The sequence below is a fragment of the Notolepis coatsorum genome (assembly GCF_963971535.1).
Source record: "Notolepis coatsorum genome assembly, chromosome: 14".
NCBI lineage: Eukaryota > Metazoa > Chordata > Actinopteri > Aulopiformes > Paralepididae > Notolepis > Notolepis coatsorum.
In genome coordinates this window covers 90838157-90865688 of record NC_140178.1, presented here as the reverse complement: position 1 = coordinate 90865688, position 27532 = coordinate 90838157, and the positions used below count along the sequence as shown (strand labels likewise).

Genomic DNA, 27532 nt, shown 5'->3' with positions numbered 1-27532 from the left:
GATTTCTACTTATTATCATCCATTCATGAAAACGTTCACCACCTTTTCACCGCTGATAAATCCGCTATCGCCGCCGCTGCATGTAGTATTATCATCATCGTCATCAATGGGGAATAATAAATACTGCAATGTGGCCTTTGTTCCCAGTGGGCGTGGCCAACCCAGAGGGGCGTGGCTCGAGGGGTGGGTGGGTGCGTGGTGACGTCACGGGTCGGGTCCGCCGAAGGAACTGTCAATGGGCAAAAAAATAAAACGAGGAAAACTTTATTTTTGGGAATGCCAAATTGGGAATGAAGCGTATCGACGACGGGGGGTGGAATGAAGAAGCCGAACTGAAGGAACCCCTCGCTGGGTTGTAATGGTGTTGTTGTTGCCCGTACTACGGTGTTGTTCGCGTCGCAGACCGTGTTTCTCCCCCTCGGGGTCGCAGCCGCCGCCGCACGGAGAGAGAGCTAGTGGGGCTGCAGCAGCGAGCTAGCAGCAGGTTAGCCCACCAGCTAGCCGAGTTGTTGTGAGAAAGTGAAGAAGACGGCCAGCTAAACAACAAGGGGCTCGATCCACCGACACAGACCTATGCGACTGACATCAGGTAATAATAACAACCCGTTCTCCCTACACCCTCCACACGCCAACCCAGTGCTCTGTTGAACGGGATGCATTATGTAAATCTGGGTTGTTGTGTTGCTGCAGCAGCAGGGAGGAAGATGGCTATATTGCTCGTGTGTGGTGGACAAGACAACTTTCCTCTCTCACGATTTATTATAATAACGCAGATTGTGGCCGCTGCTGGTTCCCACCTGGCTGAAAGGGGGGGACTCTGTTTACCAGCCGTAATGTTGCGGAGGATTGAGGTATTTGACACGTTGCTTGTTGTTGCACAACTGTTACTGTACTCTGCTCTGCAGGACCAGCAGGGTGGTGGTGGACCAGCTATCATCATCATCATCATCATCATTGATCCGTCTCATCCAGAAAGGGCACGACCGGGGAGGAAGCGGGGGAAGCTAGGATACGGTGCTTAAAAAAACGTTTTCGATTCCCTTTCTATCACGTCTTACAATTGTGTTGTAGGCCTGCTGCTGCTGCCCTGTTCAGAATGATTTCCACTCGTGTTATTCATCATCATATATCACCAGATGCTATAGTACTACTGACAACAGCCTGTAATCCTCGTTGTTGTTGAAAGTGTGTTGTCGAAATTCTCTGTAGTGTCGGGTCAATCCGACATCTGTCAATTCAATCACCCCTGGCTGGTGGAGATGATGATATTCGGCATTTTATTTACATCCATGACGTGACCTACAAACACGACCACACGCATGTTGGGGTGGGACCCACAGACCGACTGACCGCCCGGGCTTGTTGTTCTGTGTGAGAGCTGCTGGAGCGAGTCCCCCTCACTCCCGTGCAGCAGCAGCAGCAGCAGCAATGCGGTAGACAAGCGGCCGTTTTAGATTTCCACTGGAAGAGGGTAAATTGAACCGCTATTATTTATGTTGGTCGATAGGCCACGGGGTCATAGTTTGCTGACGGCGGCCGATAGAGGGGAGGAACAAGGTCAAACGTGGACCGTGGAGCTTGCTTGCCTGCCTGTCAGTGCAGTCACGATGAGGCTGTCCCATGGGGCGCTACCAACCAGCCAGCCAGGTGATGAGTGAGTGAGGAAGCATGTTGTGTCTGTCTCCTGCTGTATCTTTTACATTGTTTATCTCCTCTGTTTGGAGTCAGCTGTGTTGTGTCATGTCTGTGTGTATGTGTCTGTGGCTGTAGTGTAGTGTGGGTGTAAACCCAAGACACATTTCCCAGCTGATGGGACAATAAAGTGACTCTTGACTTGACTCTCCCGTGGGGCGTTACAAACCACTGAGCCAGGTGATGAGTGAGGAAGCTGCTGTGTCTCCTCTCTCCCATGAGGCGGTACAAACCAGCCAGCCAGGTGATGAGTGAGGAAGCTGCTGTGTCTCCTCTCTCCCATGGGGCGTTACAAACCAGCCAGCCAGGTGATGAGTGAGGAAGCTGCTGTGTCTCCTCTCTCCCGTGGGGCGTTACAAACCAGCCAGCCAGGTGATGAGTGAGGAAGCTGCTGTGTCTCCTCTCTCCCATGAGGCGGTACAAACCAGCCAGCCAGGTGATGAGTGAGGAAGCTGCTGTGTCTCCTCTCTCCCATGGGGCGTTACAAACCAGCCAGCCAGGTGATGAGTGAGGAAGCTGCTGTGTCTCCTCTCTCCCGTGGGGCGTTACAAACCAGCCAGCCAGGTGATGAATGCCAATGAATTATTCAGGGACATGCAGCATATGATCAACGTGGCCCTGGAATGCGCACACGGCTTTCGGAAACAATAAGAGGCTCTCTTTAGTACCAACAGCAGGATCAGGACGGTATAGCCGTGCGTATGGCTACCGGCTAATACACATTCCTTGTTGAGCTAGCCCTTTCCGTTGAGTGTGGTGGTCGGAAGAGGTGAATGGGGGCAGTTGTTCCAGAGCCTGAGACGAGTTGTACAGTGGATCGACTTTTGCTCACAGGGTCATGGCGAATTGTTGTCTTTTCGTCTTAGGGGGGACGGTAAACACTAATGTGATTACCTGCCTCCATTAAAATGAATAATTTAGAAAACGGTAGTCTATTTCTATAGCGGATATACCAGGGAGGCAGGGAGTGCTAGTCGGCTTATATCCCAGGGAAGAGGCACCTGGATCATTGTGTTATTGTCCACAAGTGTAACTAACTGCCATGGCCCCTTTCTGATGCCTGTGTTTTTATTGGTTTTCTTGTGACAGTTTGTCATGGGACACCTTCCTTAGCATCACACTCACACTCTGCATTCTTGTCCAGTGCAGCAGGATGGGGACAGTATGCGGGCGCATGGCTATGAACTTTTAAGAGTATAAATAGAACGTGAAGGTTACATGCCTAAAGCATTGAGGCTACATGGACCAAAGGTTTAGCCTACTGTACATTCATTTAGTGGTGTGTCCCCCCCACACACACACACACACACACACACTGATGGAAAATCACCACCACTTCTAGATAAGGTTAGGTACAGAACTCTGTATTTTTATGGGTACCGACCGAATGACATCGGTACTACAGAGTACCAATTCACACTAGATAAATCGGTACCAGATTTCGGTACTTTTACATGTTTAGTATAAGAGTGTAATATAGGCTACTAGACAAGTGGGAGCCTTTTCCCACAAATATATATATTACTGTCCCGTCTCTTGGGTCTTTGGAAAGACCAGACAAGGTCAGAGTAGTTTGATAACATTTACTGAGGCTGGCCATATAATGTTGAAATTTAAACATTATAAATACATGATCATGCGATTTAATTTGTGTGGTGTGTTACAACAATAAATAACAATGTTATAAATAAATAACAATGTTGAAATTGAGAAGTTTGGACTTATTTTTTACAACTGAAATTATATATTTTTGTTATTTCAGAGTTATTTTCTCGTGCCGAAAAAGGGTACCATTGGGTACCGATACCGAATTCCAGGAACTGGTACCGGTATTGATTCAAATGTGAACAGTACCCAACCCTACTTCTAGACGGGTGGAGACTTGAGATTTCATCACGTGGCCTCACACCCACAGAGCAAACAATTACCAATTACACTTCAATTATTATCAGTAGTACTGTTGTGATAAGAATCCAAAGAATACATTTTCCTTTTAAACTGCAGAAAGTTCTGGAACTGATCCTAGAAATGAGACCGGAACCGAACCTGAAGCGAACACGAGTGGACCTCCCGCTGCTCCAAGTCATCTCTTAGGGGACAAATATGGTTAGATTTGACTGGATTACATTCTTAAAATGCCAGTGCTACTCGTCTATCTGGCGGCCAGTAATAACCCGATTAGGGCCGTGCACAACATGATGTTTCAGCATCTTTATCGCAATGTGCGCATATCAGTGGTGACATCGCGAAGGATACAATGTTGTTGTATTTATTTTTTTGGAAGGATGTTGACACTTTCACTACCACACTACAGACAGTTAACCCTTTCACTACCACACTACAGACAGTTAACCATTTCACTACCACACTGCAGACAGTTAACCCTTTCACTACCACACTACAGACAGTTAACCCTTTCACTACCACACTACAGACGGTTAAACCCTTTCACTACCACACTACAGACGGTTAAACCCTTTCACTACCACACTACAGACGGTTAAACCCTTTCACTACCACACTACAGACAGTTAACCGTCTGTAAACAGCCTGTGATCTCCTGGGTCTCCTCTAGACACCACCCTTCTTTCACCCATTCATACTGTGGACGAGCCTCGTTATTTTAGGGACAAGCAACATGTGTTATTAATATTACGCTGGATCATATACGTCAAATCAAATCCGGGTACTTTGTCTTTTTAGCGGCCGCTCGCAGTTTTGGGGGAAAAGACTGCACACCACATTTCTGCTGATCACTATTGTATTTGGCCTGTGTATAAAAACTGTCGGCAGAACACATACATTGTTTATTTCGTTAGTACATCATAAGTTAAGTCGAGCAATTGCTTTGCAACACTGGCCGTCATTGAGCACTTGTGCTATTGTGAAAAGTTAAGTTTGGAGTTTTTCAGGCAAACTCCTTCAGTCTTGCCCTGTGGTATTTCCCCCTGAAACTAAAGAAGTCATGACCAAAACCCCAGAGGTAATGACTATTTCTGGGACTTGGTAGTCTTCTTCGGCAGGATATATTGTCTGTTTTGTCCTAAAGTTGTAATTCGTGAGCAAACATTTATCCTGATCACTCCCCAAGTTGTTTTCCCCCCAGAAAGAAGTGTGGCCTGATCCCAAATCAGGGCAGATGATGTGATTTGCCCGTTTGATGTATGGACTTTTAGCCTGGGTTGATGATTGATAGATGAGCATTATGGAGAGGTTAGTCCTGGAGCAACTCCGCCCGGTGATCAAACCCCACCTAGACCCACTCAAGTTCGCCTACCAGCCCCGACTGGGGGTAGAGGATGCTGTCATCTACCTACTGAACCGAGCCTACACTCACCTAGACAAGCCGGGGAGCACTCTGAGAGTCATGTTCTTTGACTTCTCCAGTGCTTTTGATACCAAAGGCCTGGGCTCAGGGTTAGAAATTTAAAAAAAATTCCCAGGGCTTTTTTTGCCCCCCTTAATTTATTTTCGGGGGCTTTTTTTGTATTTCGGGGGCACAGAATTTTTATGATGATAATTAACAAAGATTATAAAACATTGTTGACAATTTTTGTTTACAGTCTTCGTCCCTATGTTTGATAACGTAATGTTAATGTCTCCATATATAGGGCTCTACGCTAACCTTTTTCCCAAGGATTGCACATGTGCTCCTAAATAAAATTTTAATAAATAAAATCTAAATAAAAATTTAGGAGCACACAAAGAAATTTAGGAGCACAGTGAAAATTGTTCAAGTAACACAGAGTTTATTAACAAACTATTGATTACATGCATATTATACTGTGCGTGTGCATACTAAGGGCTAAACATCTGTGCAAATAGCACATACCACCAAAATCACAAATTGGCCCCATGCCGCAAAGGATATCGGTTGTCAAGCTGCTTTTGTATGTTGTAGTCTTGTCACGATATCAACATTTTGACTTTGATACAGATAGGAAAGGCAATGGAATATATTATTAGATGACAGAACATGGAAAATTCTTTATACAATTATTTAATTCATTATAATTGAAACGCTATTGAATAATAGTTCATTAACACTTTCTTTGCCACGCTTATGTACATCCTTATACCATCCTCTGCCAGCTCTATTTGTCTATGGAGAAGTTCCCCTTCTTTGCAGGGCTATAACTTTTTAAATTGTATTGCTAAATTGACATTACTATGGCCCATTCGACGTCAATTATCTATCGTTCAGGATGTAGGAACGTTATACTTTTTCATTCACATATTCATACTAAAATACGGTCTAAAGTATAAATATGTTTTTATCGTTTTCTGCAGCATTCTGCAGAACGTGATTTATAGCCCTAAATGCATTATATTGATGATCAAATACAGTTTGATAGCGATCGGCGCGAGATAAAAAATGTCAAATGGACGTGCTTCTAGAAGTTACTACGTATCATCTGATGTTGACCGGATGGGGGGGGGTGTTTATAATTCCGTGGCCAATGTTAGATGATTCATCTAGTGTGGGTGATATGATCATTAGAGCAGTTTGTATCGAACACGGTAAAAATAAACGCTGAAACTTACCCCAGTCTCCTCGGGCCGTTGGGCGATGAGCGTGGAGCAAAAATATTCCTATTATGGGATGTTGAAATATGCGATCCATCTCCAGGTTGTATAATAGTATATATGTCCAAATCATGTTGTTTATCGAGTTATTGGTAACGGATCGCTATCCATTGTGTCGCGCTCGAGTCCCGGGACCTATAGCGAGTGATCGGACCGAATTTGGATGAGCACCAGTTTCCGTTTCCGGTTTCCGGTTTGGGCTATCCACCGATCGGCCACCAGATGGCGCTCTTGAACCGTTGGAGAGTTGAGAGGGGATCAACAGTAGATCTCAAGTCTCCGCGGGAGAAATATGATTGCGATCACAGATTTTTGAAATATTGATCTCAATGACGTGTTACGGCGTCATTGGCAGAATTAGCATGGCGGGGAATGACGAGTTAAGGCGTCCTTGGCAATTAAAGTGTTAATAGTCAACACAATTATTCTGTTACAGCTACAACTGAGCTATAATTTATACGTATAGCTACTGTCCATCAATGTCTTCCTTTTGAATGAAATAGGTTCAGGAGAGAGAGATGTAGAGAGGGGGAGAGGGAGAGAGTGCGAGACACACACACACAGGGACCGAAACTAAAGCCCGCCGCCCGCCAGGGGCGGTCAGTTTTTACCTTTGGCGCTTGACACTTAGAGGGCTGCCCGCCGTGTGGCGTGTAGACGTATAGTTCATAACGATACTCTTATTTTGATTGTGCGAGTACAGATTATAGCCGCTCTCGTCTTTTTTTTCTCCGCCGCGAGATCGTTAAAAAACTACAAGTCCCACATTGCACTCAAGTCAACGGTCCAATCACAGTAGAGTGACGTGACTGGTTTCATGAGAAAGAAAGCAAATGACCAATCGGAAGCTCTCATTTGGCTTGTTTACTTCCTGAAACGCTACCATTGCGATATGCGGGCTGAGCTACCGTTACTGTTTAAACAATGACCCAGTCAACTATTCACTTTTAGTTTAATACATGACGAGGCATTGTCTAACGGTATCTAGCTGGCTAGCTACTGATGGCTGCTGATATCAACAAATGCTCCAGCAATAGTCGACTCGAGTGCATAATACCTCCGTTCCCTCGTTAGCTAGCTTAGCTAGCTCACGTTAGATCTTATCTGTCCCAGTAAACTAAATTGTCTTAACGTTATCTACCGGGCTAGCAGTAGCTACAGATAGCTCCTGATATCAATGTCTTATAACATTGATTGAATGCGTATTCTAGCTGAGGGCATGTTGAATGTGATTTGACAAAATAACCGTAACGTTAAAAATAGGGTCCAGCTGCATCGCCGGAGAATCCTTGCATGCTGAATGTAGGGTCTAGCTTAATATAGGGTCTAGCTGCAGGGCCGGAGAATCCTTGCTGGAGCTGGAGGCTACTCAAGTATACACACAGACAGTGGAGCTGTTTGCAGATAGCAAGCATTTTGACTTATTGCGTGGTGGCGATGTCTCGCAGATAATACAACTACAAGTATGATTATATAATATATATTTTATTTCAAATTTTTTTTATATAAAATATATATATTTATTTTGAATTAAAAAAAATTGGCAGGTAAGAAATATGCTTGGCGGGTAGACTCTTCCCATCTACCCGCCACTGGCCGGTGAGTCAAAAAGTTAATTTCGCTCCCTGCACACACACAGATAGACGCAGATATTCTCAGCCCCCGTTTCCTCTGAGCGTTCCCAGTGATGGCTTACTATGTGCGTGTGTGTGTGTGTATGTGCGTGTTCAAACGGGAACGGGACACACATCTGTGCAATAGCACACACCCGTCACACCACCAAAGTCACTGGCTGGCCCACAGTGTGCGTGTATGTGCTAACTTCGCTAACGTTATCCGCCTCAGTAACATTAGCTGCCTCGCCGGATTCATCTTTCTGGGCTATATAATAATAATGCAGGACCTCTTTATGGGGTCTTTATTCGGCATGCAACGAACTGGACATGCAATTGGAGCGGCACACACACACCGGGATACACACACACACACATGCATTGTCTTTTTCTCAGTCGCCGATGCGATTGAGTCTCTGCGCCTAACCCATCCCGTCGTCCTTCCCCCCATGGGCAGCCGGGAGCAGATAGGGCGTCAACGTGAGCCGCACCCCGGGGACCAATCCAAGTGCTCCTGTCCGTCTTCGTCAAGGACGCCACAGCGTTAGTGATCTGTTGTTGTGCATGTTTTTCCATTGGGTTTATCTTATCGGGGGGAAACCCTTGCGAGCACGGGGAGAACATGCCAACTCCACACAGAAAGGCCTGGGAGATACCCCACCTGGGTACCTGGCATCATGGAAACCTGGTCCCCAAGCGGGAATCGAACCCTGGACCTTCTTGCTGTGAGGCAACAGTGTTAACCACTACACCAGGGCTATTCAACTAAATTGTTCAGGGGGCCACATTGTCAGAAACCCAAGGGGCCAGGGGCCGGACTGCCACGGCGCCTCCCCGTGCTATGAATATATGTACACTTGACACAACACGCAACCACATTTTCACAACTTTTATTTAACTACATTGCAAAAGTAGTATACTTTTCAAAAAAAGTGCTTCATTTATGTGCCACATCTGCAACATCTCCTGCAAAAAGTGCTTCATTTATGACTGTGCAACAACTGCAACATCTCCTCTTCAACATTTCAATATAAAAATAAAATAAAAAAGAAACAAGTGCATGATGTGCATCTGAACATTCTAACATCAACACTTGAACAAAAAAACACATTTATAGTGCAGCTGAGCTTATGAAAAAGTGCTTCATGTCTGTGCAACAACAGCAAATCACAGCATCTTATTAGCACTTATTGTCCACTCTTAACTCTCAAACATCAGGGGGGTGGGGGGCAGACAGGCCTAGCCTACATACACACATCTAATGAGAGCGATTGCACTTCTTTGACTGGGCAATGGTAGAGAAAGAGGGTTCATAGGAAGTGAGGGCTACCCGCAAACAGTGATGCAAATGCTCATTTGTCAAGGAGGCACGGTTGCTTGTTTTAATGGCATTCATGTGAGAGAAACTGGATTCACAGGTGTATGTTGAGCCAAACATTGTTAGCACAGATATTGCCAGCGTTTTTATTTTGGGGAATGTCTTGACATGAATACACTTTATCCAAAATGTTGTGGTGGATTCATTCTCAAGTGCCTGCTTCAGAGCAGATGATGCTTGCATGTCAATTATTTCAAGTTGCAGGAGACCTTCATCAATGTGAAGTGATGCAAGGAACTCTTGTCCTTTTGTGGAAATAGCAGCTACATTGGCAAATGGGTTGCTCACAAAATGCATCAATTCTCTGGACATGTCAAATTCATCAAATCGACTTGCAAAGTTTTCCCTCAATTTATCAATGAAATCTGTCATTAATTGAGTGACTTTTGGCTCAATTGTGCGTGTTAACGTTGACATGAAAATAAAAAAATTTAAAAAAATAAAAATTTAAAAAATGTTAATAATTTTTTTTTTTTTTTTTTTTTTTTTTTTATTATCATGTAATCTTTGGCGGGCCGGTCAGAATCATCCCGCGGGCCGCCAGTTGAATAGCCCTGCACTACACTTTTACCGGATCTCCTCTCTGGTAAACAAGAATACCCTGAAGCAGGGTTCGAAATTAACGGGGGCTTGGGGCAAAATGCCCTCGAAAATTGACCAAATGCCCTTGATAATCAGTTAAGCGGGGCAAAAAAAGCCCCCGACAGTTTACTAATTATATATATAATTATATATATGCTCTACAGTGCGTATTTGCCCCTAATAATATGTGTGTGTGCACACCGGAAAAATCATTTACTTGCAGTGCGAGACAGACGAGTGATTGTGAAGAGTACAAAACAGCTCCGCTGTTAATAGTTCAGATTGAAACTGGACTGAAATTCAGTTTTTGGGTGGAATGTTTGTTCCAAGGAGGAGGGAGGCGGGGCCCGCTGCGTGTTACAGGGAGATGCTTCCAGGCACTTGAGAGGTGCGAACACAGAGAGAGCGCTCTGCTCTCATCAAGCATTACACTGCTATCTTAACGTTAGCAAGCTAAGCATCTGCATAGCGCGACCCGTGTAACGTTAAGTAACTTGTGTTCGGCGGGGAAAGACCGTTCCATTTGTAACACAACTACAAAGAATAACATCAAAATCCGATCCCGATGCGCATTTCCTTCATTCCACAGCGCTGAGCGCGCAACGTATTTCATTGATCTATCTGGCCAGAGCCTATACTCAGAAACGTTGCGTGTGTGGGGTTTTTCATCAATTTGAAACAAGCCTCTTGACTGTTGGAATTAGGGATGTTAAAAATAAAATATCTAATAATATTATTCAATATTAGACATTCATTGATCCAGAGGCAACCGGTTATTCGTCTGCTATTTGTAGATGTATCAAGAAAACAACACAACTTGCCCTCAGGGACAATAATATTTAATCTATTTAGATAGAGTATGTATGTATTATTTACAGATAATTGAAGGTACGTACCTCAAAACATGAAACCAAGCCATGATGTCACACATCGTGTGTGTGTGTGTTACTTGAACAATTGTCACTGTGCTCCTAAATTTCTGTGTGCTCCTAAATTTGTATTTAGATTTTATTTATTAACATTTTATTTAGGAGCACATGTGCTCCTTGGGAAAAAGGTTAGCGTAGAGCCCTATATATGGAGACATTAACATTACGTTATCAAACATAGGGATGAAGACTGTAAAAAAAAGTGTCAACAATGTTTTATAATCTTTATGTTAATTTTCATTATAAAAATATTGTGCCCCCGAAATACAAAAAAAGCCCCCGAAAAGCAATTAAGGGGGGCAAAAAAAGCCCTTGAAAAAAAATGTTAATTTCTAACCCTGCCCTGAAGACTCTAGCAGGAGCACTCATTCAAGGGTACTACGACTATGCTTGCACCTCATGGTACCAAAGCACCTCAAAGGCACTAAAAAACAAATTACAAACATCTCAAAACAAGCTAGTCAGACTACTACTTGACCTGACTCCTAGAACCCACCTCACCCCTGCCCACTTTGACAACCTAGGATGGCTTAGAGTAGACGACAGAGTACAGCAACTTGCAATGGGCCTGGTCTACAAGATACACTACGCGACCAAGGTACCCATGTACATGTCAAAATACTTCCCAAAGGTCAGTGAATACCACGATCACAACACCAGAGGGAGCTCCACAAATCATGTAAAACCCAGATTCGGCTCAAACAAGGGACTAAACACGTTTCGCAATTATGCCACATCAATGTGGAACGCCCTGCGGCCCCTGCCTAAAGCTGTAAAGGAATGTGAATCACTACCCACCTTCAAAAACACTCTCAAAAAACACCTACGTGAGACTGCAATTCGAAACTGGCCCCCACAAATGTCCTAACCTAGTTGTACAGAAAATGACCAAGTAAGGCTTTGTCAATATTCCAATGTACAGTGTAAAATGTGTGTCCCCCCTTCCCAACCCCCCCCCCCCCCCCCCCCCCCCACCTCCAATGTACAGCCCTCACCCAACCCACCCAACCCCACCCCACCCAACCAACCTCCTCCAATGTACAGTTTCTATGCCAAATGTATATACACTCCTTTTCTGGACACTTTTGTATCACAAACAGTACTGTATTTGCAAATCTGATATGTCATAAATGTATAGATGTAGCAGTACTGTCTATCTGTATGTCATGTATGTCATATATGTTATGATGAATTGAAAATGGGGGACCCTGATGTAAACAAGACGAAAGTCTTTCTCTGGTCTGCATCCCCTTAACAATTGTATGTATTGAGCTGTACTGTACTGTACCCATTCTGCAATCTGTTAATAAACTTTTCAATCAATCAATCAAAACCACCGTGCCGCCATGGCTTCATGGCTGGCTGAATCTTTAGCGTTGTCTGATTCTGAATGTATAACTTGCCTATGCCGGTACCGTGACTTTCTGTTCCAGGCAGCACGTACTGTGTTTATCGTTTCATTTCTCTCGTGAAACCAGCCGCGTCACCACAGGAAACGCTACTGTGATTGGACGTTTATGCCCCTTGTGGAATGTGGGACTTGTAGTTTCTGAACTATTAACAGCGGAGCTTGTAATCTTCACTCGCACACTGCGAGTAAATGATTTTTCCGGTTCGCACACACAAATATTATTAGGGGCAAATACGAGTGAAATGCTTGCACTGTAGAGCATATATATAATTATGTATATAATTCGTAAACTGTCTGGGGCTTTTCATGCCCCCCTTAACTGATTTTCGAGGGCATTTGGTGAATTTTCTAGTGCATTTTGCCCCAAGCCCCTGTTAATTTCGAACCCATTCCAAATATCGATCACGCTTATTGATTGATTATTGGCTGCTGTAAATATATATTCCAGGCTGATTTCCGTCCCGCGGGCAGATCCCTCTTGAGCAGACTGCTCGCCAGCACAAGGAGCCAGTTGGCCCCCCCCCCAGAGATCTACAGATCCCTGGTCCTGCAGTTACACAGGGATAGACGATAGGGGGCGCTTTTTTCCATTCTGAGCTGCTGGAGGAGCTGCTGTACCAACGGGAGACTCGGTTGATGAAATATGAAATCAGATCGCTAATAAAAAAATAAAACGCTAATACACGTTGTGGGCATTCAGGCATTGGGCTGATAAAACGTCATATGACGTCATGGGCACTGAAAGTGTTAATGTTGAGCGATTTGCAGTGTCAAATTTCCCTCGGGATAATAAAAGTATTTCTATTCTATTATCTGAATACAGTGGTGTGATCATGGTGAGTCTACCTCATTTCCCCCTTTCAAAATCACCCTAGTCATTGTTAGAGTTATTCATTCTTTCCTAAATCGAGCTCTTGAATTTAAAAGCTGCATATTATCTGGTGAAATTATGGTGTTAATCGAATTTTTTCATGTCGCCAAAAAAATTAAACGCAGTGTAATTCCCCCCCCCTATATTGTGCTGGCTGGCCCTAGTCATTTGTGTCATTGCCCAATCATAATAGTTCGTTAGTTAATTGTTTCAGGGATAAGTGATTTTTAAGCGGCATTGCCTCATTTTAAGCTGGGCATTTTCTGTGTTAATCAGGAACGGGTCTATAGAGGCATTAAAGGTGTTGCAACGACAAAGTAGTAAAGAAAGATTAGGGCCGGTCTTGAATAATTCAATCAGAAAATAATCCTCAATTTGAAAGGAGCGTCTCAACGCTTTGAATAATTTCGTTGATGGGTATCTCTATGGCGTCTGCCAGAAATATACAGAAGAGTATTTTCTGTCACAAGCAGTAGCACTTCTAAATAATGCTCTGCAGGCGTTAACACTACTGTTTCTGCTGGTACATTTTGTATAATAATAATAATAATAATAATAATAATAATGAATAGATTATGTATATAGCACCTCTAGCACCTCATTTGCACCACAAGGTGCTTCACTAAAAATTTATATCGGGTTGGTAAAAAAAACATAGCAGGCCAGATTAAAAAATGTATCATTAAAAGAAGGTGGCTTGCTGGTAGAACATGGTTTTAAGGCCCGTTTTGAAGGCACCGATGGAGAGGGGGCGGGAGTTACAGAGGCACTCGAGCCAAACACTTGATTTCCTGATCGTCCGGAGGTGTGTGTGTGTGGGGGGGGGGCTCGTGGATGGTGATGAGGTCACTGAGCTAGGAGGGGCTATGACCGTTTTAGGGCTTTTATAATGACGACAGGAAGGAAACATTTTCTGAAACAAAGCATAATTTCAACTCCTCAAAATTGCAAAGGCCACACGGTCTACCACATTTATAATATTTAGTAATAAAGCACTTACTAAAGCAGTGTTTTCCCCGTCCAGTCAGAATAATGGTCCTCAGAGATCAGCCCTGGAGATCAAGATGAGAACAGAGAGCCTCTCATGGCCTCGCTGCCTCATTCAACAACAGCCTGGAAATCTATTGCTGCTAATCCTCCTCCTGGGAAAGCAGGTCAGAAGAGGAGAGAGAGGGTTGAGTGATTGACAGTCAGATAGGTGTGGGGGCGGTAAAACGTTTGAACCGGTATATGCAGATAGAAATCCGTGCCACGGTAGAGATTTGACCGGCTGTACCGGTACAAGGCTACTTATAGGCCCTTTGGCAGGTGAAAAATACTTTTTCACATTTACAAATGTAACACACAAAGCTAGTGAAATGCGCGCTGCCATTAAAAGATAATAAACAGTCAAGAAGCGGGCCCATTATTGGCTACACAGAAAAAAGATGCATGGTGGGCAGCTAGCGTGATGTGAGAGCTCCCGTTCCCCACGCAAACAATAATAATTAGTTGGAAAGAAAGGTGCTTCGTCCATCATCATCATCCGGACATGGTTTGGGTTTAAAAAGTCGGACATTGAGCAGAAAACGTATCTGCAAACGATGACGTGGAGCGAGAGTTGTTGCCGGATGCGCGCAGAGACCAGCAGTCCCTCCACAGACACAAGCAGTCGCTCCACAGACACAAGCAGTCGCTCCACAGACACAAGCAGTCGCTCCACAGACACAAGCAGTCGCTCCACAGACACGAGCAGTCGCTCCACAGACACAAGCAGTCGCTCCACAGACGCAAGCAGTCGCTCCACAGACACGAGCAGTCCCTCCACAGACACGAGCAGTCCCTCCTCACGTGGTTGCTTTTTTTTTGTCATAGGGAAACTGGAAAACCACGGTGGTGCTAAACGAAAAACCACAACACACACATCACTAGCCGAGTCATTTTCCAGTTCCCGTATGACAAAAAAAAGCAAGTGGTGGAAGGACATAACAAATTCCATGTTCAATGACCTAAACTAACGTTAAGCTGTGAATGTCAACTAAACTGGTCCCAAAACAGTTAATCTAATCCTGGAGCTGCTCATAGTGGAGCGAAGTTGGTTGGGGCGAAGTTTGGTTCATATTAGGGAACCCCAGCTCAAACTGGGAGGAATGGGAGGGGTTGCTGAGTCTCTCTCTCTCTCTCTTTCTCTTTCTTTCTCTCTCTCACACTCGCGCCTCTCAAAAAACCAACTGGATAGTTGATGATAATAAATATTTCACTTTAGCTGAAATATTCTAAAATCATTAAGTTTGCTTTGCTATAAGCCATTCTCCCCCTCTTGTCTGTGTGTGCATGCATTAAATTAATTGTTACCATTAGGCTTGGGCGGTATGACTTTTTTCATACCGTTATACCTTGATTGCCTAATACCGCGGTGCACGGTATATGACGGTATGACTTTCATTCATCAGCGGGGGGGGGGGGGGGGGGGCAACCCAACCCAACCCAACCCAACCCAACCCAACCCAACCCAACCCAACCCAACCCAACCCAACCCAACCCAACCCAACCCGAGTTACCAAGTAAACAAATCATCGTCAGCTCTCAGAATGGTAGTCCCGCACCGGTAGAAGCCTGCACCGTTTTAGCGTTAGCATCTAGCCATGGCAGACTATTTGATTCCTTAAGGGCTAGAAATTGCCTGGGTTTTGGTATGCTCCCGAAATGCTCCCGTTGTTTGGCTACTTCTATGTGCAGTGAAAACTACTTGAATGCTTTATAACCTAGTCATTGATTTAGTTCAGGGTAATCTAAGATTAGCCGCAGAGCTAACGCTAGTTAACGTGAGCTAACGCTAGCTAATCAAGCTCAGTAGCTCACAGAGAGAGATAAACAGCTGACAGCGGATAGTACAGGACGGTACAAATACAATAAAAAGGCGGGTGGGGGCTGTTGTGTAAACCTTGTACTCTTTAGTTCACATATAATAAGAGACGGATTATTTGCTTGCTCCACCAGTGCACCACAACAACACACACCAACTCTCGTCACAACGCTTTACGGTATTTTCACAGCACTGTCGCAACATTACCGTAAAACGTGAACACCGTTGTGACCCACTCGCTCCACTAGAGCGGTCTCGCCCTCTGCTGGCGCATGTGTGCACTACACTCAGTGTGTGCACTACACTCAACTCTGTTTCACTGTTATAGAAACTGAAGCGCATCTGTGATTTTGACGGTGACTGACGGTATTGAATCAATACCGTCGGTATCTCTAAATACCCCGGTATACCTTAATACCGTCATACCGCCCAAGCCTAGTTACCATCCCAGAGTATTGTACTGCTCCTAAAGTATTTTTTATGAACAAATATTGATATACACTACCATTACCGTCCAAATGTCTAAATATACCGTGATATCGATTTTAGGCCATTACCGCCCACTAGGGGTGTAACGGTACGTGTATTCGTCCCGCGAATTTACGGTGCGGCCGTCACGGTGCGGTACGTGCAGCCATACGATGAATACGTGACAGCGCAAACACACCAGTCGCGCATGCAGGCACTCGCAGGTTCCGTGCGAGAACAGCGTGCGTGGCCCGGCACACAGAGTCCGACTTCAGAGCGAGCAAAAGTACACAGAGAAAGGCACATTTACATTAGAAGAACAGCTGCAGCATGCAGGGTCATTACAATTGTACATATTTTTTCGTTTTCTTGTTCGCCCAATAATGTTAACCATATGAAACCAATGGAAAGACACACACACGCCGCGCATCGCCAACACACACGCGTCGCCAACAAACAACATTCTCCCCCGCCGGACTCACGCTGATCAAATAAAAAAAAGAAACTTACTTTTTTGGACTGATCATCTGAGCTCCTCTCCAGTTGAACTGCTATTGTTTAAATACAAATAATCCTCTGCCATTGTTGTAACATGTCATCTGTTCTGAATCTCTAGTATTCAGTCTTGTGCAGTTAAATCCTCTCTAGAAGTGAAACTGAAACTTACCAAGGATAAGTTGTTAAAGGGCACTAGGCAATTAATTTACTCTGGATGCCTGAACACAGAATGACACCAGTATCACTGACTACCACGGCAAGCCTATAGAAAATTATTCTATTTAATAATAATAATTATAATAATTATCATAAATCTAATATATAAATTAAATTAAATAAAAAAATTAAAAAAAGGTATTTAAAAAAAAATAGTATATTAACACTATGCCGTCCGTCCACGAGTATATACGTGTTTCGATTCCATGCGTTGTGGACCAGAGCCACGTATATACTCGTGGCAAGTTGTTATTGTTTTATTCCATATTTATAACGCTATTAACGTCCGCTATCGAGATCCATTACCTACCCACATATTTGTTTTTCGAAACATGCACTACCAGCCAGATCCGCTTAGGGGCGCCATCGCTCCACTGCAGTATCATTGAGGGGATTTAAAAAAAAATAAAATAAAAGTCTTTTACAGTCCTGTGGGCGGATCATAGAGCCTTAGGCCTGCCGCGATAAGCAATAAATCGATTAATTGCTGCGATAATTAAAATGAATGCAATGATTTTGACGGGCGCGATTAATTGCTATTTGCGCGTTTGTTTTAATGAGGCGGAACCAGTGCCGCTTGTCAGTCACTGTCCGTGTTGGGAGGCGGGCCGCTGACGTTACTAGAGTACAGCACGGGAGCTCCGTGGGGCAACGCCACAGCTTAACTACATTTCTCAATAGTGTTGCTCCTTTTAACCAAGTAGCATTATTTGTAGTGTAACGTTAGCTATTTTTAGACCCAAGTATTATTTATTTATTTTTAGACTCGCTACTGCCCGGAGAAACTGGACTGCTAAATAAAGATGAAAGATAGAGCTTTGATTCTCATTCCATGCTAACAACATTAGCTAAATACCTAACAAACGAAATACAACGTATAGCATAGCTACAAGTACAACACAGAATAACGTTAATACAATTACATGCATCATTGTTTACAATGAACGGGTGGGGCTAGTCAAAGGACTGGACACGGGGACAAGTTAAACATGAATTAATTTATTATAACACTCCGGTAGTTTCGAGTCGTGCTGCAGTGCTTACGCACCACAGCTATTCTATTATATACTGCTTTGACGCTTCCTCCTCATCGTTGATTGCCTGTAGTAGCTGCATCTAACGTTAGTAGCTAACGTTAAAACTACCTAAAGTTAGTTGTTCACCAACAATCTCAACATTTGTTATTAGCTCAAAAACAACCGGACGAGACAAGTTGTCGGCTCATATGTTCTGCTTAGGATAATCACAACAATACTTCCGGTCCGGTCGGTGGGCTTCAAAATAAAAGTCTAAAACCGGAAAAGACGGAGCGGTGGGCTTCAAAATAAAAGTTTTGGGAAATAAATTTCTCAAAAAAAATTCTCTAACCGGTCGCAATAATATCGCTTATCGCGATATTTTCGGGGGCAATTAATCGCCCAGCAAAATGTGTTATCGTGGCAGGCCTCTAAGAGCCTCGATTCCAAACGAAGACCCTCCACCCTCCATCCGAACGTATTTTTCAACCTGGAATAATGGGATTTATGATTAGCCAATGTACATATCGATCTACCAGAATCCGATGACTAATGAAGAAATGGCCTGACGGTAGGATACTATTACCCCAAATTACAGCTGGATTGGACATTGTTTTAAAACGTGATAGACCACTGACATTGGCTACCTGAACGCACACTCTATTGCTAATCAATAATACTAATCGGCGTTCCCCGCCGCCCCCATTTCATCCATAGATGGTCTGTAATAGTCCGGATGCTACGCAGTTTGTTTTATTTCATTCGTATATATACAGCAGAAATGGCGTTTGATATAACGGCGCCAACGTTTAGCCTATTTTCTAGCTTCCTGAAAAAAAGAAGAGACGAAAAGCGCGATAAACCTTATATTGGTTGGTATATATATGGTATATATATACCAACCGATGGATTTTTATTTTCTTTAAGCCATTATGAAGGCACGGTTTATGCACTCAAGTGACAATGAGAATGGACAGATAGCAATACTATAAATTAGGGGTGGACGGTATGGTCTAAAATTTATATCACGGTATAATTTGAAGCATAGACAGTAACGGTATATATCACGGTATCATCGTTTTTGATAAAAAATTTTATTTTATTTTATATATATTTTTTTTTATAAAATATATATATTATATAATTAGACTTGTACTTGTATTATCTGCGAGACATCGCCACCACGCAACAAGCTCCACTGTCTGTGTGTACTCTAGTAGCCTCCAGCTACGGCCAGGATTCTCCGGAGCTGCACCTGGACCTATACTCGAGTAGCCTCGAGCAGAGCTACGGCCAGGATTCTCCGGCGCTGCACCTGGACCCTATTGTATTGGTATAACGTTAGCAAGCCCTCAGCTCGAATACGCATCGAATCAGTGTTATAAGACATTGATATCAGGAGCTATCTGTAGCTACTGCTAGCCGGATATATAACGTTAATACAACGCCTCAGTGAATTATTTAGTTCAATGGGACATTTCGTTTTGAACGGTGAACTAACAGGTAGCACACACGTCTCTACTAGACTTTGTGGAGTGTTTGTTGATGTCAGGAGCTATCGGTAGCTGGCCGACTAGATACCGTTCGGTTAGACAATGCCTCATCATGTATTAAACTAAAAGTGAATAGTTGACTGGGTCATTTTGTAACGGTAGCTAAGCTAACGTTAGCTCAGGGAGACGCCGCCGTCCTCCCGTGTGCCGTGTCCCGTCCCACTAGACTACTAGACCCGTGTTTACATGCGTGCGGTAGGGGCTGGCACGCCCACTGCGCGAAGCCTCCTAAATAACTTTTTCCAGTTCGCACATATCTATTATCTATGACTAATTCTATCTATTTTTAGGGGCAAATGCGAGTGAAATAGTCGCGCTGTGGTTACATGACGTCATTGCTATTTTAGAGCTGCACTACCGGTTACACGGTATAGTCAAAATCCATACCGTAGAGCAAATTCATACCGTTTATACCGTATACCGTTTATACCGTCCACCCCTACTATAAATGATATATATAGCTCTTAGAAAGTACATCGGTTTGTAAACAATCCTCTGTCCTCTGAGGTAGGGCTGGGCGATATAACGATAACGATAAATATCGCGATATATTTTAATAATCGATATCGAATATCGAAATAAAAAAAAAAATCGTTTTTTTTTTTTTTTTTTTTTTTTTACCTGCAACAGGGCAGTTTTAAAACCAGAGACAGTGGACAGACTTGTCTTTCTTGCCTGCAACTTAAAGTAATGGCTTTGCTTGTCCAAATGACAATACTGACCAAATTCAGATTTCTTTTTCTCTTGTCCATTTATTTTGTTTGCTTTCTAATTTAAAATACATTTTGAAACCGTCTGTACACAGTAGGCTATGTGTGCTAGCAGAACTAGACTCCAGTCACGAGTCACAGTGCACATGTGCGGTGGTTTGTCCACCAAAAAAGCGCCAAAAGATCGAAAATAAACTAGCAGAGCCAGAACTGTTCAACTCCTCTGGAGCCACAGCCAGCAGAGAAGCCGGTTTACTTTAGCTTTTAAACCAGCTGCAGCCTGAGAACTGGAGTGTGAGGGGATGTAACACTAAAGATGGCGGCAATGACAAAGAATTGCTGCAAAATAAACATACATCTGTTGTTAAAAAAAAAAGAAAAAAAATGTTTTTTATTTATTTATTTTTTATTTTTTTTATACTTATAACAATTCGATAATTATCGATATCGAGAAATAAAATAAAATTATCATATCGTTATCGCGATATGATTTTTTTCCATATCGCCCAGCCCTACTCTGAGGCATAAATCGCAGAGGGGCTCCGGTCGCCATAGTGTTAATAATAATAATTATAAATATTTTTTTTCTGTTGTACCGAACTCGTACCAAACCGTGACCCCAAGGGTACGTACCGAACCATGGCTTCTGTGTACCGTTACACCCCTACTGCCCACCCCTACACTCGGATCAGACCAGGGTTATTATAGTTTGGCATTTTTCATTATTCATTTTTAAGTTATGTTTTCAATTCAGTTAGAATTTAAATAGTTTCCAGAGTTTATTATTATTATTATCTTTTAAATTGTTCAGGTTTAGTTTAGTTTTTATTCGTTTTTATTAGCATCCGTTAATATAGATCAGTGGTCAGCAACCTTTTTGACATGGAGTGCCTGTTTGAAATATAGTTGTAACTAGTGTGCCTCAACAATATTCCATGCATCGTACTTTTTTTTCTCATAATCAGGTCTTTTTAATGATGATTTTTACATTATTACATCATTATTGTTATTGTTATTATTAACAATATTATTATACCAATTCCAAGCATAAGAGACTGTTCAATTTGTTGACATTTGCTGCTAGAAAGAACATCCTATTGTTTTGGATCAAGGCAGGGTTTCCGTTAGAATTTTTTTTTGCAGGTCTGAGTGTCCGGTAGATTTCAATCTACCGGACAAATGGGATAAATTCCGGTCAGAGTTTATTGAGCTTAAAAACAATTGATATGCCTATATAAAGAATGAGATCATCAAGGCATTTATAATATTTTAACTTAAAACTAGGCTACTTTTGCGTATATACAGTCATTAATATATTCCAAATAAAATAAGTCCCTCGAGACTTCGTGCTGCTGCCGACTTGAGGTGTCGGTGGGCAGTCTGCCCGACCTTAATAAACAGCAGTCTGTTATAATCACATTTTTATGAGCTAACGAATTCCGTTATATTGGACATTTATATTAATTATATCAAGCGAAGAACTGAACATTATCGTGGGTTTGCGTGATTTATATCTCCACCTCCCAACGACTTGGTGCTGGTCATAATGTCCGGTGAAAATAATTCCCTCTAAACACAATTTGATTATTTGAATTGTATTAAAATAGGCTAAAATTAAATAGCCTATGCGATGAACTAAACAATCATTTGTTTCATCGTTGCTTCACCAAGCAGCCGGTCTAATAATGACATTCTGTTGTCAGCGCGAGCTGGCTGCTGATATATTTACGTGAAGCATGGAGCAGCAGTGTTTTTAGGTCCGGTCTGGAAACCGCTCAGCAGCGCCCCCACCCAACAGCTGAATTGCCAATGGCTGAATTGGAGTACTGCACCCTGCCGGCCGGCAGATGGATGCTTCTCGCAAATATATCAGCAGCCAGCTCGCGCTGACAAGACAATGTCATTATTAGACCGGCTGCTTAATGATTGTTTGTTTCGTTCATCGCATAGGCTATTTAATTTTAGCCTATTTTAATACAATTCAAATAATCTAATTGTGTTTAGAGGGAATTATTTTCACCGGACATTATGACCGGAGAGATTAAATATGTCGGACTTCAACAGATTTTGCCGGTCAAAAACCGGTAATTACCGGCTAACGGAAACGCTGGATCAAGGACGAGGTCCCGTCAATAAGGTCATGGCACAATATCATAATGGAATGTATCCCCTGTGAATATATTACGTGTATGCTGCATTCCAAGTTGGACACTTTTTATGAGATCTGGGACCCTTATCTGTCACATATTGGGCCTGCACTATCCACCACTGTACTCGCCGGATTTCCCCATTACCAGTAACCTCCCACTGCTGCCTTGTTTTGTCTGACTGTACTGGCATTGTAAATACTGTACATGTCCTATTGACTACAGTGGTACTATACATGTTCTCTTGACTGCGGTAATACTGTACATGTTCTCTTGACTACAGTAGTGCTGTACATGTACCCTTGACTACAGTAATACTGTACATATCCACTTGACTACAGTAGTACTGTACATGCCCACTTGACTACAATGATACTGTACATGTCCTCTTGGCTACAGTAATGCGGTACATGCCCACTTGACTACAGTGATACTGTACATGCCCTCTTGACTACAATAATACTGTACATGCCCACTTGACTACATTGATACTGTACGTGTCCTCTTGGCTGCAGTAGTACTGTACATGCACTCTGGGCTACTAGGGAATACACGGTCATATGCACACGTTCACAACACACATATATGCATGTACACATAAAACATATACATAGGTAAAGCACACGCACATATGGGTAGGTAGAACACACATATATAGCACACGAGATAATGCGCACACGTGAAAGCCACACTTATTTTATTTTATTTATTTTATTTTCTATTGTCATTTCCTTATTTAATTTTTATTGTCTTTTTTCTTTTTTGTTTGCCTGTCTTGTGATGTTATTACTGTTGTTAGTGTCATTATTTTTATTATTGTTAACGGTATTGTATTGTGATGTCTTGTTCTATGTTAGGTTAGACTACTGTAATGCACTTTTCACAGGTCTCCCTAAGAAAACCACAGAGAGGCTTCAGCTAATCCAAAACTCTGCAGCCCGACTAATAACTAGAACCAAAAGGAGAGAGCACATTAGTCCAGTCCTAGCCGCTTTACACTGGCTTCCTGTAACATTTAGAATTGACTTTAAGGTCCTTCTCCTTACATACAAAGCTCTAAATGGACAGGGACCTAGCTACATCGCCAACACTCTAATAAATTACACACCAGCAAGAACACTGCGATCATCAGCTGCTGGACTACTAGAGGCTCCCAGAAGCAGTCAAAAGAGGATCGGTAATGCAGCCTTTATCAACTATGCCCCAAAACTATGGAACAAACTACCCCAAAACATCAGGGAAGCCAACTCGCTAGACATCTTTAAAAGACAGCTTAAAACCTATCTCTTTGCTCAGGCATTTCACTGATAGATATCTGCTACCACCTAGTGGCAAGAGGAAACATCAGGGATATCCTGACACAACTTGTATTTACCTGCACTATTCTTACCCTGCCTACTCTTATACACTGCCTATCAAATTCATTTGTCGGTTATTGCACTTTTTACTTCTTACTGATGACTATTTTTAAACTGAATCATTTTAAACTATTCTTATTATTTGCTAGATCCAAATGTGAAACACTGATTATTTATGACTATTTTTAAACTGAATCATTTTATTCTTATTATTTGCTAGATCCAAATGTGAAACACTGTGATTATTTGTTCATGAATTACAGGAGTATTACTGAATAGAGAGCCTATTAGGATGCTAGATCCTAATGTGAAACACTGTGATTTGCCATATCTTGCTATGCTCGCTCATGCCTGTATTTTTTATGTCCGTTCTATTTTATAATTTTGACTATTTTTAAACTGAATCATTTTAAACTATTTTTACTATTTGTGTTACTGAAAACTGTAAGCGGAGAGCCTATTGGGATGCTAGATCCTAATGTGAAACACTGTGATTCTACCTGTCTATCTTTTTATGCTCGCTTATGCCTGTATTTTTTGCTGTTGTGAAGCACTTTGAACTGCAACCTCTGTATGAAAAGTGCTATACAAATAAAGTTATTATTATTATGTTGAAAATTGAAAATAAAAACATTTATAAAAAAAAATATATATATATATTATTATGATGGTTGTATCAACCCTAAATCTGAGTTGGGGGGGGGGGGGTGCAATGCAGACAAACAGCTGCATACAGTCCCATTTCACTCACATTTGCCCATTCATTTTTGGACACATCACACACCATCCGTGTGCTGTCATAGCTCCACCTACAGGCCTAATGGAGAACACCAGGAGAACACCAGGATGTGAATGGAGGGTGAATGTGAGGTATATCGTGTAAATAAGTTTTGATTGATTGCAAGACTACACTGTAAAAAAAAAAAAAAAAAAAATTACCAGAACCTAAAAATATTGAGTTCAGTTACTGTGCATTAATGTTTTCAGTTTTCAATCCATAATAAGTTAACAGAAAAATAAGTACACAACCACATTATTTCAACCTAATAAAACTGTTTATTGTCATTGTTTTAAGAACACAAGTTGACTTGGTAATACTCACATTTTGAATAAAACAAATGGCTTTTAACATGTGCAATGTTCAATGAAATAGAAAAATAAATAATAAAATGTGTTGATTAATCCCACTGGTCACAATGGTGACCGTAATAATGTTTTTGTTATAAGGCTCTGCAAATGTTACTGAATGATGTAGCAATGTATTTCCAGCTAAATTGAAATAATAAACAAATAAAGGGTCTCAATTAAATATGTGGTAGTAAAAATAACCTGTGGGAGGATTTCAACAAGATAAATGCGACAACAGTGCAAAATATTTCACTAATATTTCAAAGCAAAAAGAATTATAACTTTTTTTTATTTTATTTTTTTAATGCTGCCCCCTGTGCCTATGCAGGCACATGTGCCTAGGGTTGCCTACCCCTGATATAGATGGTATTGCATCAGGGGCTAATTTAGGAAGTTCAGAAGGTATTGTGTTTGTGTCACAATTGACTCACAGTCATGTAGACATCCATGCCTCAATTATGTGCCTCATGCTTGCCGTGTTGGACATGACATTTTCTGTATATTTTTATTTTAGTTAGTTTTGTAAAGTACACAATATGGTTTCAGTTTGTTTTAGTTTTAGTTAGCCTAACTATAACATCCTGGGACCAGACTCATGTCACATCAGGGTGTCTCACGGGACCGGCACGAGGAAGCGTCCCCGAATGACCCTGACGCACCGGAACCAGCAGCCAGTCTCCTTGTTGACAGATTTGAGCGTTTACACCAGACGCACCGCGGCCGTTACACCAGACGCACCGCGGCCGGCTCGCGGTCTGCAGCGGCGGTTTGTGCGTCTGGTCTATTTGCAGCATGAGCTGTGAGCAAATCGGACAGAAATATACAGATTAGAAAACCCATCAGAACTGGATAAACAAACGCATTATTAAGGTTTTAATATGTTAATTTTAATTGTATATCAGTCAGTGAAGGTACAGAATGATGAAGAGTAGGATGTGCTTTATCAATATATATATGTATACACTAGGCCTGTCCCCGATTAAGGATTTGTATAATCGACTTTGACTGGCCCGAATTTGCCCCCCCCCCCCCCCCCCCCCCCCCATCACAAAAAAAAGAGAAAAAGAAAAAAAAGGGTATAAATAATATATATATATATATCTTTTTATCATTCTATTTGGGCTGTGGGGGGGGGTGCTTAATTGACTGAAGCCTTCTTGTCCTCTGCGAAAGCATGCAATGAGTCCACTGATGGATACATCTTGATATTTGTCTAATGTGTTCATTAGACGGGTGAAACCCCCTTTCAGTGCCTCTGTGCCCGTTTTCTTAGGCAGTTAGCCTCGCTGGTATGCACGCCATTAGCGTTAGCCACGCTTCTAGGCCTCTTTTCTTTTGTAAAGAATGATAAAAAAACATATATTATACTTTTATTTTTATTTTTTTTGCATTCGACTAAGGTTGGCAGTCAACTACGGCTCCTTTCGATCGATTTAGTCGACTAGTCGAGGTCAGCCCTAATATATATAAATGCAGTCCGTTTGCAGTGAGGAGAGGAGGATGGAAAGCCGAGAAAGACACGCACAGAGGAGAGGGGTTGTGGGACAGCGAGTGGAGAGATGTGGGGGAGAGGAACAGCACAAGGTGATGGAGAGATACAACAGAGAGGTCCGAGTGTCCTAGACAGGTACAAACAGACAGACTGGCATCACTCACACACCATTAGTTATTATGAGAGATCATAAGAAACACCTCGTTGGTTTTTGAAGATCAGACTATTGTCATCACTATACTATATAGATGCAGAGAACAGACGATGTAGACTAGAACATCAAGTCCCTCACATACAACCAACACCTGAGTGGTAGAATGCAGATGTACCGATACTGGTATCAGATATTGGTCCGATACCAAGCTAAAATAGGATTTGGGAGAATTTCCCCAATTTCAAACCTTTATTTATTCTCGAAGGTCACTGAGGTTTCCCTCATTTACAATGCTGTCGAGATTACATTCATATTCAAACAGCAGAGATATTTGTAATCGTGTTTTATAATTGTTAGTGGGGTATTGTTCTTTAGGCAGCAGAACAATAGACCATGTCTAGAGGGTTCAGAGTGGAAGTAGCAGCATTTCTATGAGAATGTTAAAAGAAAACAATGGTATGTGCAAGTCAGTAATGTATGCAAATCAGTAATGTATGCAAATCAGTAGCAGTGACGGCTGTAAGGTAGCACTGTTTGCCCTCAGTCACGGGTCATTAGAGCTGTTTATTCATGAGTCTGACTGCTTGGCGGGGGGGGGCAGGTCTTGAGGCTGTGGTACCGTTTGCCAGACGGTAGTAGCTGAAACCGTTTGTGGTTGGGATGGCTGGGGTCCTTGATAATCCTACAGGCTTTGGTGATATCTGTTTGTATATCCTGGCCCTGGTGGAGGGGAGGCATGGTCTCCCTCCTGAAACGGCTATCTGTGATGGTCTCCCTCCTGAAACGGGTATCTGTGATGGTCTCCCTCCTGAAACGGGTATCTGTGATGGTCTCCCTCCTGAAACGGGTATCTGTGATGGTCTCCCTCCTGAAACGGGTATCTG

The 27532-nt window shown here is 42.5% G+C and overlaps 1 protein-coding gene across 1 annotated transcript in view; it reads left to right on the top strand.

The window, feature by feature from the left end:
• Window positions 1–292: 292 nt before the first annotated feature.
• tlcd4b (TLC domain containing 4b) overlaps window positions 293–27532 on the top strand; it is an 84019-nt gene continuing 56779 nt past the window's right edge. The window contains exon 1 of the mRNA XM_084328715.1: window positions 293–589. The gene's annotated coding sequence lies outside the window, so the exon portion shown is untranslated. The remainder of the gene's footprint in view (window positions 590–27532) is intronic.